The sequence below is a fragment of the Mauremys reevesii genome, linkage group 1 (genome assembly GCF_016161935.1).
Source record: "Mauremys reevesii isolate NIE-2019 linkage group 1, ASM1616193v1, whole genome shotgun sequence".
Lineage (NCBI taxonomy): Eukaryota > Metazoa > Chordata > Testudines > Geoemydidae > Mauremys > Mauremys reevesii.
In genome coordinates this window covers 334,448,096-334,461,545 of record NC_052623.1, presented here as the reverse complement: position 1 = coordinate 334,461,545, position 13,450 = coordinate 334,448,096, and the positions used below count along the sequence as shown (strand labels likewise).

The following is a 13,450-nucleotide window of genomic DNA, read 5'->3' as shown; positions in this document are numbered from 1 at the left end:
CCAATTCTCAAGGTTTGAGACTGAGTCTCACGATAACTGATGTTTTTCTTGGAGCCCCAGCTCCTGGAATCATGAAAATATGTGGGGTTCTCAGATTTCTTTCTTTTCTTTTCTTTTCTTTTCTTTTTCTTTTTTTTTTAACAAAACTTCTAGCCCTTAGTCCTGGAGAAAAGAATGAAAATGTGACACCAGCGCAGCCAAAAGGCTCAAAACCAAGAAGGCAGATAAAGAGAATGCAAAATGGATTGTTTAAATCTCATGGGTTTTTCAACCCCTCACATGCTACTCTGGGGTCTGACTCAAAATCTTTAAAGGTTTGGGGGCAACAAACACAGTAATTAATGTGAAAAGCTACAAAAGCCATTAGTGGCTTTGCCTTGGTATGAGACCATGTCAGCCAGGTACCATCCCAGACCATAAAGGAACACAGGGTGCAGAAGTGAAAGTAATTTGTGTGTGTCCCTGACTCTCACTGTACAAGGGAGGATTGGCAGTGTGTCAGGGGAAAGGAGAGCCTCAGACAGAAGATTCACTATTTCTTCCTTACCTTTTTTTTTCTCTTGCGCACTTTTATTATGTTTGTTCTATAAGGTTGAACTTACAAACATGACTGTTACAAAATCCAACATTTAACTGACTGTCCTTCCTTTATTTCCCCCCCCCCCCGAGACAGACACGTGATATTATAAGCATCTTTTTAAACAAAGGAGTTTATTGATTGTAACAGGAAACAAAGGGAACCTTTCCAAAATGAATGATTGTTTAAGTTGTGTAAAGTTTCTGTTTTGTTTCTTTTTGTCACTTGTGGAGTGGTTGTGACAGTGGAGTCCAGCGTCCCCTTACAAAAACTCACAAACCAAAATTAACTATTTTAATGTTGGGACAGTAGAAAGAGCGGTCCAGGAACACCTCCAAGCCCCAAAAGCTAATCAGCACTGAGCCAATGCCCAGCATGATGCTAGAAGACACTGAGCTGTGGCAGCAGTGTAATGCCTCTGTACCCACTTGGGACTTCCTGGTCATTAGGTATGCTTCACACCACTACTGTGGAGACTGTCAGTTGGGACAGAGAACAGAAACAGGCCTTCACCACTTCAATGAAAGGAGACGATATAGTAGCTACAGCCTTAAGATTTATTTTCTTTATGTATTAAAGCTATTAGAGTTCAACATAATCCTATAAAGGGAGCAGGTAGTAATTCCATCCAGTAGCTAGCAGGAACAAATATACAGTAATTGCACTGGTTTGGGTTTATACTAGGGTCACCACTTCTGAGGTACAGAAAAACCAGCTGGTCGGTGGCCACATTCGCTAGTGCCTGCCCCTGGCAGAGAGGGACCCAGATGCCAGCTGGGCATGGGGCAGCACATTCCCAGCTGCTATGTGCACAGACAGTAGTTAAGATAGCTGCGCATACTGCCACACTACACACAGCAAAAAAAACCAACCTGCTATACCACTTTTTCTGACCAGCAACTTGCAAGGCACTAGAAAAAACACCCAGACTGGTCAAATGAGCCAGATGATATAGGTCCAACAGTGTGGCCACACAGGGCCCACATGGTTTTTGTAAAGGGAAATCACGCCTCACCAATCTACTAGAATTATTTGAGAGTGTCAACAAGCATGTGGACAGGGGGAATCCAGTAGATATAGTGTACTTAGATTTTCAGAAAGCCTTTGACAAGGTCCCTCACCAAAGGCGCTTAAGCAAAGTAAGCTGCCATGGAATAAGAGGGAAGGCCCTCTCATGGATTGGTAACTGGTTAAAAGATAAGAAACAAAGAGTAGGAATAAATGGTCAGTTTTCACAATGGAGAGCAGTAAATAGTGGTGTCCCCCAGGGGTCTGTACTGGGCCCAGTCCTATTGAACGTATTCATAAATGATCTGGATAAAGGGGTAAACAGTGAGATGGCAAAATTTGCAGACGATACAAAACTACTCAATAGTTAAGTCCCAAGCAGTCTGCGAAGAGCTACAAAAGGATCTCACAAAACTAGGTGACTGGGCAACAAAATGGCAGAAGAAATTCAATGTTGATAAATGGAAAGTAATGCACATTGGAAAACATAATCTCAACTATACATATAAAATGATGGGGTCTAAATTAGCTGTTACCACTCAAGAAAGAGCTCTTGCAGTCATTGTGGATAGTTCTCTGAAAACATCCGTTCAATGTGCAGAAGCAGTCAAAAAGGCGAATAGAAAGTTGGGAATCATTAAGAAAGGGATAAATAATAAGACAGAAAATATCATATTGCCTCTATATAAATCCACGGTACGCCCACATCTTGAATACTACATGCAGATGTGGTCGCCCAATCTCAAAAAAGATGTATTGGAATTGGAAAAGGTTCAGAAAAGGGCAACAAAAATGATTAGGGGTATGGAACAGCTGTCATATGAGGAGCAATTAATAAGACTGGGACTTTTCAGCTTGGAAAAGAGACAACTAAGGGGGGGATATGATACAGGTCTATAAAATCATGACTGATGTGGAGAAAGTAAATAAGAATGTGTTATTTACTCCTCATAACAGAAGAACTAAGGGTCACCAAATGAAATTAATAGGCAGCAGGTTTAAAACAAACAAAAGGAAGTATTTTTTCACACAACACACAGTCAACCTATGGAACTCCTTGCCAGAGGATGTTGTGAAGGCCAAGCTTATAACAGGGTTCAAAAAAGAACTAGATAAGTTCATGGAGGATAGGTCCATCAATGGCTATTAACCAGGACAGGCAGGGATGGTGTCCCTATCCCCTCCAAAAACTGGAAATGGGTGACAGGGGATGGATCACTTGCTGATTACCTGTTCTGTTCATTCCCTCTGGGGCATTTGGCATTGGCTATTGTTGAAAGACAGGATACTGGGCTATATGGACCTTTGGTCTGATCCAGTATGGCTGTTCTTATGTTCTTATGCCACAGCATTTGTGCAGGGACCAGTGTACTCTACTTTCCTCCCCAAAACGGGGGCAAGGAGAAGGTGGGATCATGGCCTTGTCCCTTCTTTTGCATTAGCCTATGGAGCAGGGCCTTTGCATCAGGGGCACAATCTGCTCCATCCTAATGGATGCAGCAGATAGACTGCACCTTTCAGTCTGCATATTCTTAGCGCTGCTTCTTGTGCACAATCTCTCTAGTGCTCGTCCCAGGGCTGTGCCTTAAAAGCAAAACTCCAGCATGTCATGTATGCAAGTAGCTAATACAGAAAGACTTGAGGACGTTAATGGATGACTAGCTCAAGGTCTGAGAACAGATGGTCAATACTAGGGAGCTCTTTACTCTAGCAGACAAAGACTTAACAAGTTCCAGTAGTTGGAAGTTGAAGCAAGACAAATAAGGCAAAAAAATGTTCAATAGTGAGGCTAATCCACCATTGGACAATTTTACCAAGGATTCTCTATCACTTGGAGTTTTAAATCAAAACTGGATATCTTTGTAAAAGAGATTTTCTTTCTCAGCCACAAGTTTTGGGACTTGATGCAGAAATCAATTAGTAAAATTCCCTGGAATAGGAGGACAGACTAGATGATCCAGCTTGAAATCTAGGGATGGTTTGCAAAGCATTTTGTTTTCCAGCTTGATGAAAGTTTCTATGTAAACATAAGATCATTATTACTTAACTGCAAATTGTTTCCAGATTAAACAGTTTTATATGGAAATAAACACTGGTTTTGTGAATTCTTCATATGAGGAAAAAATAGTTGTGGGTTTAATGCACATGTTTGTCAAACAAAGTTATCTATTGTATTTGTGCTAGTGAGATTACTTGTGTATCTTGCAACAAGCATTCTTTAGTTGGGAAGGATAAAGTGAACTGCAGCATAATACTGTTTATCCTTGAGGGAACCGATTCTGCCTTTCTTATGTATCCTGAACTTTGATTTAATGGGTCCTCTAACTTCAAGATATGGAAATGTGCAGATGCACAAGGAATGCAAGATTGGGTCCCAGTCACAAACTATTTTCCCCAGGTTTTCCTATTTAATGCAAGAGGAAAAGATTAAAACAATAGAAAGCGTCCTTAAAGCCAACCTGCACCCTTTTTCTTGAAACTTTTCCTGTGCTATATAAACTGAATTGTACCGGAAAATAAAGTTCACAATTAAAAGTGGCATTTTGTTAGTTCTTTTGCAGTGCTAGATGCCATGTTCACACACCAGTTTGGTTTTTAGGATGAATTACCAAGAGTGATACATGGGGATATAATTGTGGATGAGGGAAAGCAGTGGACATGTTATTCCTTGACTTTAGCAAAGCTTTTGATATGGTCTCCCACAGTATTCTTGCCAGCAAGTTAAAGAAGTATGGGCTAGATGATTGGACTATAAGGTGTATAGAAAGCTGTCTAGATCGTCGGGCTCAACGGGTAGTGATCAATGGCTCCATGTCTAGTTGGCATCTGGTATCGAACAGAGTGCCCCAAGGGTTGGTCCGGGGCCGGTTTTGTTCAATATCTTTATTAATGATCTGGAGGATGGCATGGATTGCACCCTCAGCAAGTTTGCAGATGACACTAAACTGGGAGAAGTGGTAGATACGCTGGAGGGTAGGGATAGGATACAGAGGGGCCTAGACAAATTAGAGGATTGGGCCAAAAGAAACCTGATGAGGATCAATAAGGACAAGTGCAGAGTCTTGCACTTAGGAAAGAAGAATCCGATGCACTGCTACAGACTAGGGACCGAGTGGCTAGGCAGCAGTTCTGCAGAAAAAAATGGGGTTACAATGCACGAGAAGCTGGATATGAGTCAACAGTGTGCCCTTGTTGCCAAGAAGGCTAATGGCATTTTGGGCTGTATGAGTAGGGGCACTGCCAGCAGATCATTCCCCTCTATTCGGCATTGGTGAGGCCTCATCTGGAGTAGTGTGTCCAGTTTTGGGCCCCACCCTACAAGAAGGATGTGGAGAAATTGGAAAGAGTCCAGCGGAGAGCAACAAAAATGATTAGGGGGCTGGAGCACATGATTTATGAGGAGAGGCTGAGGGAACTGGGATTATTTAGTCTGCAGAAGAGAAGAATGAGGCAGGATTTGATAGTTGCTTTCAACTACCTGAAAGGGGGTTCCAAAGAGGATGGATCTAGACAGGTCTCAGTGGTAGCAGATGACAGAACAAGGATTAATGGTCTTGAGTTGCAGTTGGGGAGGTTTAGGTTGGACATTAGGAAAAACTTTTTCACTAGGAGGGTGGTGAAGCACTGGAATGGGTTACCTAGGGAGGTGGTGGAATCTCCTTCCTTGGAGGTTTTTAAGGTCAGGCTTGACAAAGCCCTGGATGGGATGATTTAGTTGGGTTTGGTCCTGCTTTGAGCAGGGGATTGGACTAGATGCCCTCCTGAGGTCCCTTCCAACCCTGATATTCTATGATTAAGGGGAAATTTAAACAAATTTCACAATATCTTCCTGACAGTGAGAGATATTAAACTGAGCAATAATCTCCTTTGGGAAGTGATTTAGAAGTCCCAACATATGGGGATTTTAAATCTAGGCAAGACATCAACCACTAAAAAAGGCACTGAGAACACCCTGCATTGACTGGGATTTAGACTGAATGATCTCTGAAGCTTTTTCTGTTGCTGAGCCTGAATCTGATCCCACTCATGCCAGGGTTACACAGTGGATGTCACTGGAGTTTATTATTTATTAGCATGTCTATTGGGCTAAGGGCCCCAACCAGCTTCACCACCCATTGTGAAGTCCATAGTGACGGTCCCTGCCTCGAAGGGTTTACAAGCTAAAAGGAATTTGCCTGATTTATGCAGCCAGCAGAGTCAGATCCTGTAACTTCTTTCTTTCTGTGACTTCTTCCATGCCTGGCCACAGAAGCTCCAGAAAGACAGACTCAGTGCTTCTACAGCCTCCTAGCACAGGCTGGGTAGGCTTTCTGTACTTTCTTTGAAGTCAGACACAGCAGGCTTTTCACCTACTCCAGTAAGTTAGCTCTGAGTAGTTCCCCTTATTTGGTCAGTTTTGCCTGTTGATTTTCAGCTATCACCAGCTTCTGCTGTAAACTAGCACAGTAGCTAGTTTTTGACCAAAGCACACGCCAGAAAGGCATCTAGTCTTCATTAGAAACATCAAGAGATGGAGAAATCATCACTTCCCTTGGTAGTTTGGAGGAAACTGATGCAGTGAGGGAAAGGGAATTGATCCCAAGGCCCTTTCCCTCACTGCATCAGTTTCCTCCACCACCCGTTTCAATTCTATGCCGGGGACACTGGCCAGGGGGCGACGCAGTGGGAGAAGGACAGAGCCCCTTCTCCCCCTGCAGGTAATATGGGGCGGGGAGAGCGCGGTGGCCCCAGGGCTGGACACAGGGTGGGGGGATCGCTGGGCAGAGGAGATATGTGGGGCAGTCATATGTCCTCACCTTTAGGTTGTGCCCCCCCAGTATTGGGAGGCAAAAGTCATCTATGCCAGGTTCTCTGCCCCCACCATGGCCCCTGGGGCACATTCTGTTGGAGTATATTGCTGTCTGCCATGCAATCATCATGTCAGTAAAAACCAGTGCTTTTACTGATATGATGTAGCATTATTTCTAAAATGCCTAGGACAGTGCCCTAAAGAAATTAAAGGAAAAAGATCAGAGAGGGTAAATGATGCTGAGCATCAAGACAGTGGTGTAGTTCTGAATTATCCAGAGAGGCTTCTTTTCAGATCTCCTCAGGTTCTAATTTCATCTCCAATGTTACAACAAAAAGAGCAAGAGCTACTTCCAGAATGCCCCTTCATTTACCTAAACACAAGTATTGGATGATAACTTGTGATGTATGTGTTTAAGAAGCTAGCCCTCAGTTTAAAGTTCTATCTATGTACCCCCTTGTAAAACGGCTTGCTTCTGCCCCTCCACACACACTCCCATGAAAGGGTTCTGTTGTGGATGATCTCCATACAGATGGACTTTTTTCCATAGTTAATTCATTGCAGTTGGTCCTACTCAAGGGTCTAGTGTTACTGGGAGGCAATGTTGGTTGAATCTTTACAGAAGTTTTACAAAGAAACATCATCAAGTAAATTCTAGTAATTACGTGCACTTTAATACTTAAGTAAATTGTGCTAAGTGAATTCTTCAATAGAATGTGCCCTATCTGTAGCACAGTTTCCAATCTAAATTGCAACTAACAAACACAAGGGGGCAAATTCTGCTCTCCTTAGCGCTGCTCTAAATCTGGAGTAATTGCAAGGGCTTCAACCATTATTCTGAATTAGGAGTTGTGTAAATAAGAACAGAATATGGTCCATCTTATTTTATTTTTAGTTTTGACCTTACTGATAAAGATTTTGAACAATATATTTTAACCTCCTTAATATAAACCTAAGGTTCACTGAAATTCTACTAAATTTAGAATTTCAATCAATCATTTGTGCTTTGGAAAAGTGATGTGCAGGAGGGTCAGATTAGATGATCTAACAGTCTCTTCTGGCCTTAAAAGTGAACAATTCTATGAAAAACTGAGTGTGGTACGTTGAGCAGCCACTGATATTTTCTTCATGTGTAGCCTGCTTGATCCCCAAAACAAACAATGAGTGATTGGGGATTATACAGGGGGAGCAGCTCAAACATCCTTAGGGGCTGACCAGAGCCAGGACATTAGCCCTGCAGGGCAGGCCTGGGTGTGGCAGTGATATCACAAGGGCCTTTTGCAGGGCTTCAGCTTATTGGTCAAAGGAGGTCGGGAGGCGGTGACCTCACAGTGAGCCTCTGACAACGGCCAGGTAGGAAAGGGCTGCAGGGCAGAGGCAATCTCAGAGACCCCCATGGCTTTCTTGCAGCAAGGCTCCTTCTCAAGGTCTCTCCTGGAGCACTGAGAGAGAATTCAGGTTCACATACATGAGTGTGAGGAGCTGTCTCTTTGGAGTTTTCTCCTTTCCCACTACTGATATTGCTAGAAAACAGACATCCCTGTTGAGAAGGTAAGAGCCTCAGAGAAGTTTGGTACCTCTTCAGCCTGAGCCATCTAGTGCCAGCCAAATTCTAGGCACGGAAAACCCTAGATTAAGGTGGGAGGGTTTTTTCAGTTGTCTTTTTCAGTTGGTGGCCATCACTATAATATCTGAGGGCCAAGTATCACATTTTTTCCTGTGGGCAGGCAATCTCTCTTCCCCCTTAACAAGAGCCTGACTTTTTTGTTTGAATTCAGTTTAAAGGAGCATGAGTATTGGGGAGCATAGGGCGTGTTTACACTAAAAAGTTGTACTGCTTGAGCTCTACTAATAGCACTCAAGCAGTACAATCCCCCTAGTATGGACACAGTCATATCAGTATAAATATATACTGATATGACTGTGTTCATTCTAGGGGGATTGTACTGCTTTATATCAGTATTGCTATTCCAGTACAGGGAGGGGAATAAATCATATCAGTGTAGGGCCCTTTTATAAAGATATAACTGTGTCCACACGAGAAGTTGTGTCGGGACAACTATTTAGGTAAAAATAAATAAACAAATGCATCTCTACCCAAAGTAGTTATATAAGTACAAAGAACTGTGTGTAGACTAGGCCTTTAAATGTTAGAAAACACCAGAATGAAGGTTGCTTGTACAACTTAGTGCAGTTCCATTGTGCATATGTATTCTGAAACAGACTCACAAGTGTGGCCTTGGGATCAATTCCCTTTCCCTCACTGCATCAGTTTCCTCCAAACTACCAAGGGAAGTGATGATTTCTCCATCTCTTGATGTTTCTAATGAAGACTAGATGCCTTTCTGGAGTGTGATTTGGTCAAAAACTTGCTACTGTGCTAGTGATTGTGGGGTACTATGAAACAATCTTTGAGTTTGGGTGTGATTAAAATATTGTTCATGTGCATCATTCTAATTGTTGCAGTACCACAAGGTTTAAAGTAGTTAGCCTGAAGGGCAGTGGTGGTGTTTGGTTATTTTTTAAATCTACTTGTCTGTAGTCTAGCCTCTGGAATCATGGTTAAAGTTGTTTCCCCCCTACACACAGACACACACCCCGCCCAACCACCAAAATCTGAAATGGTGCCCCTGCTTTGAAATTCCCAGGTAGGAGCATATGTGCAGACAGATTAACAGCTGCAGAAACTGCACATGGAGAGCAATAGTGCAGCCTGCTGGCCTGTTGCTCTTCAGTAGCTGCAGAAGGACTGAGCACCGTTAGCTAATGTACAACAGGAAAATAAAACAGACTAAGGGAGAAGGGAGGGTCTTGCTCACTAACCTATGAAAAGATTGTGGCATACATAAACAATACCTGAATGCAGCTAGGAAGAAGTGATAGGGAGGGATGGGAAACTGCCTAACGTGTCTGGCACTTTCCTTATTTTCTGCTTATGCATTTTGGCCCTTTACAAAACTAGCAAATCAGAGCAGGATTCGCTTCACATGATAACAAGAATCATCTCATTCCAAACTACCTGCAATTCCATATTTAACATAAAATCAAACACAACCACCCCGCCTTCCTGATAAAAGGGTGAGAAATCATTAGTGTAAATCTAATCCTTAGACAGTACAAAGAGGGGAATTGGGGCAGCACAACTGGAAATTGTTTAATGGAAAGCAACATATTCCAAAGACCTACAAATGGCTTATGACCTACCTGATCAGCTCTTCCCTCATTAGAACATGTTACATTTCTGTTCATTGAACTTGCTCTTAAATGTGCGTTAGCTAAACCACATTAGAAGCATAAAAGAGTCCAGGTCAGATTTAGAGTTAATGTATAACTTTACTGAAACCAAGGGAGTTACCCCCAATCATGTCACCTCTGATCTTGAGCCCTACACTTCCTTATCTTTACAGAAAAGTTAGCAAATAAACCACATGCTAAAAAGTAATAAACAGCACTGGGAATAGTTCAGTAAGTATTCTACCATGATTCTGGTGATGGACTGTAGCAAGGGAGTAGGAGGAGATCAATGAAAGTCTTCAGGCTCCTAGGAACATAAATATCTGTGTGGATCAGGGAGTAGTTCCTTAACATAACTAACACTGCAAATTTCCAGACTTAACACTTTAGTATCCAGCTCAGGATCCATCATATTCGGAAGGCTCAGGAGATATTCATTTATTTACAACTTCTCCAGTCATCCAGTCAACTCCCAAAAGAGAGAATTTCCCATGCTAAGATTTGGCAGGTTGCTGGATTGTTACTTCTGCAGTCTTCTCCACAGGCTGGGCTGCAGGGCCACCCAGGGCGGGGGGCAAGTGGGGCAATTTGCCCCAGGCCCCGGGCCCCACAGGGGCCCTGCGAGCCCTGGGCTGGAGGCGGTTTGGGTCTTTGGCGGCATTTCAGCTGTGAGGGGCCCTTCAGTGCTGCCAAAGAAGCAGAGCGACTGAAGGGCCCCCTGCTGCCAAAATGCTGCTGAAGACCCAGACCGCCGCCAGATGAGTACAAGCGCCACAGCTCCCCCGCTTTGCCCCAGGCCCCCTGACTCCTCTGGGTGGCCCTGCTGGGCTGGGCCCTTAAGGGGACCTAGGGTTCAGGCTCAAACCGAGCCTCCACCTATACCTGGTTTTCTTTCTGGATCATGAAAATTGTAATTTCCAGAGGGTCATGTAACTACAGGCTGGAAGCAAGGCCTGCAAGGAGAAGCACAAGAGGCTAAACTGGAGCTTGATACATTTCAGAACAAGATTATATGATGGGGTTGCCTGTGATGGCAGGGGACTAGTTTTGGCGACTCAGGAAGTCCCCGTGAATGAACAGTCTGTGGTATGGAACAAAGATCTATGGAAGAGGCCTGTGGCAGGGGCCTAGGGAACGCAGTGTGTCAGCTGAGCTCTTGAGAGACCAGGAGTCTGACATAAGACTGCCAATGAGTTCTTGAACAGAGGGAAGCAGCAACAGAACCTGGGAGGGCCTTGATGGAGGACTGCTAGGGACAAGGCCTTAAAGAGAGACAAGCATTGTAAGAAGCATTCCCACAACTAGGGCTTCACAGAGGTTGCTGGGGCCCTGAAACTGAGCCCTCTGCCCTTCCAAACAATTGCTGGGGTGATAAGAAGCCCTGGGGTGAGGATGGAGAGCAAACCTGCACTGCACTTACCCCACAGTAGCGGCTCCTGTCCCATGGGGCTGGGCTCAGCTCCCCGCTCCAGGTGTTGTGACTGGGCATGCTGGTTCACAGAGCCACTCGGGTAAATGAAGGATTGTCCAGGCCAAATCTGTGTGGCACATGTGTAGCCCTGTGCACCAGGTTGCAACGCCATGCACTCAAATTCCATGGGTTTAGGGGCCCCTCAAATGAGGGCTTTGTGGCAAACTACCCCTTTAGCCCTCACCTCTTCCCCATCTCTGCCTGTGAAGCAAGACTGATCGTTTGAGAGGGAAGCTATAGGGTTGCCAGTGTCTGGTTTTCGACACCCAAAAAGCACCGCTGACTGTTAAAAGTCCAGTTGGATTGGGGCTGACAGGCTCCTTACCCAGCTCCTGCAAGCAGCGACGTGTCCCTCCGGCTCTTTGACAGAGGCGTGGCCGGGGGGGCTCTGTGCACTGCCCCCACCCCAAGTGCCGGCTCTGCAATTCCCTTTAGCCAGGAACCACGGCCAATGGGAGCTGCAGGGGCAGTGCCTGCGGCATGGGTAGCAGGTGAACCACCGCTTTGAGGATGCTAGCCTGCTGGCGCTGCCCCTTCCACCTGACGCCCACACACACACACCTGAGCCCCAAAAACCCCTCCTGCCCCATAAAAGGAGAAGCCCTGACTCTGAGGGGCACCCGCAATGGGAGGAGCCCTGGCCCACCCACCCCAGCCACACTGGGCTGAGCCGCTGCTGCTGTCAGCCCCCTTGACTTGCCAGCCCCCTAGCACTATCTCCTTCTGCCCCTGGAGACCCTGTCCCTCCTCCCCCCGCCGAGCTGCCAGCCCCAGTTCCTGGCCAAGCCTCCACAGTCCGCTGGCTGTCCACATCCTTCCTCATTTCCCGCATCCTGAGGAGGAGGGATGCAGCAAGCAGTGGGGACCTGGGGGGGCGGCGGGTGGAGTGGAGGAGGTGGTGGGGGTTTGGGGAAGGGCCGGGGCCAGAGGCAGGTCAGTGGCAGCACCAGGGAAGCCTTCCCTGGCCTATTATATTGTTGCCCATGGCCTGTGGGCAGAGGCAGCACACAGAGCTGAAGGATGTATCACTGCTTGTGGTGAGTCGTCCGAGGTGAGCGCAGTATGGAGCCCACACCCCTTACCCCCTCCTGCAGCCCAACCTCCTTCCCCAGCCTTGTGCCCCCTCCTGCACCCAAACTCCCTCCCACAGTCTGCACCCCACACCTCCTCCTGAGCCCCCTCCTGCACCCAAACTCCCTCCCAGAGCCCACACCTTGCACCCCCTCCTGCACCCCAACTCCCTGCCTCAGCCCTGAGGCCCCCTCCTGCACTCCAAAACCCTCATCCCTGGCCCACCCCAGAGCCTGCACCCCAATCACTTGCCCCAGCCCAGTGCCGCCTCCCACACCCTGAGCTCCTCATTTCTGGCCCCACCCCAGAGCCCACACCCCCAGCTGGAGCCCTCACCCTCTTCTGCACCCCAACCTCCTGCCCCAGCCCAGTGAAAATGAGCGAGGGAGTAAGGGTTGGGGAGAGTGAGCAACAGAGGGAAGGGGGATCAAGGCATGGGGTCTCGGAGAAGGGGCAGGGCAGGGGATGGGGCAATGGTGTTCAGTTTTGTGCGATTAGAAAGTTGGCAACCCTAGACAGCTACTGTTCAGGAGGGTCCCAGAGCCAGACCCTGGAGTAGAGGGAGGGCCTGGGCTCATTTGTGGTGTCACCTAGACTGGTGTGGAAAAAGTGACGCTGTGGCCTGGAGAATGTGAAGGTTTGATCCATGTTCCAAGGCGACAAGAAGAACCTCTCTCCTGAGATAGGAGAGACTACTGAGGCCCTTCAAATGAGGAACGAAGGGCATGTTTGTGGAAGGCCTGTTTTTGATTGGCTTTTGTGCCAGAAGAGAAGGACTTCTGTTTCGTGTGAAGGGCCAACGCACAAGTCACCCTACTAGCCTACAGCAGCCACAGCAAGAGAACCGAGGCAGCCATTACATTCTCAATAAACTACAGTGGAAATGCTCAGGGTGACGAATGGCTTGATGGAACCTTGCTGCTTGTATGCTTTAGCAGAGTCCACTTTATCTCGCCACAGTTTACTGTGGGGAATAAGATCACCCAGCCCTAGACTAGGCTTTCAGTGTGTCTGTGTCTTGGAGGAGACAAATGTGAGATCTTCTCTGTTTGAGTTTTGGCCTCCTTTTATGCAGTGGAGTTTTGGAGAGGCTTGTGCATCTTAGGATACTACATGCAAATTAGACCCATGTTCCACCTGGCTGATAAAATCTAGTGGAGATAATTCCTAGGTTTCATATAACTCTAACCCCACATTTCCTGCCCCCTGCTAGGCTCTTAGGTGAAAGAGGGTGTGACTGGGGTAGCCCCATGTCCCCCCAATACTATCAGCTGCAAGAATGGTCTCTTGAGGCAGCTAG

The 13,450-nt window shown here is 46.2% G+C and overlaps 1 long non-coding RNA gene across 2 annotated transcripts; it reads left to right on the top strand.

Annotated features, from left to right (window-relative positions):
* Positions 1-7,740: 7,740 nt before the first annotated feature.
* Positions 7,741-13,046, top strand: LOC120392607. Of its 2 annotated transcripts, XR_005591741.1 has the most exons (3): positions 7,741-7,925; positions 10,610-10,890; positions 12,745-13,046. It is a non-coding gene; the product is annotated as an uncharacterized LOC120392607 (long non-coding RNA). The 2 variants fall into 2 exon arrangements; XR_005591740.1 differs by lacking the exon at positions 12,745-13,046 and having other exon boundaries at positions 10,610-11,145.
* The last annotated feature ends 404 nt before the right edge of the window (positions 13,047-13,450 follow it).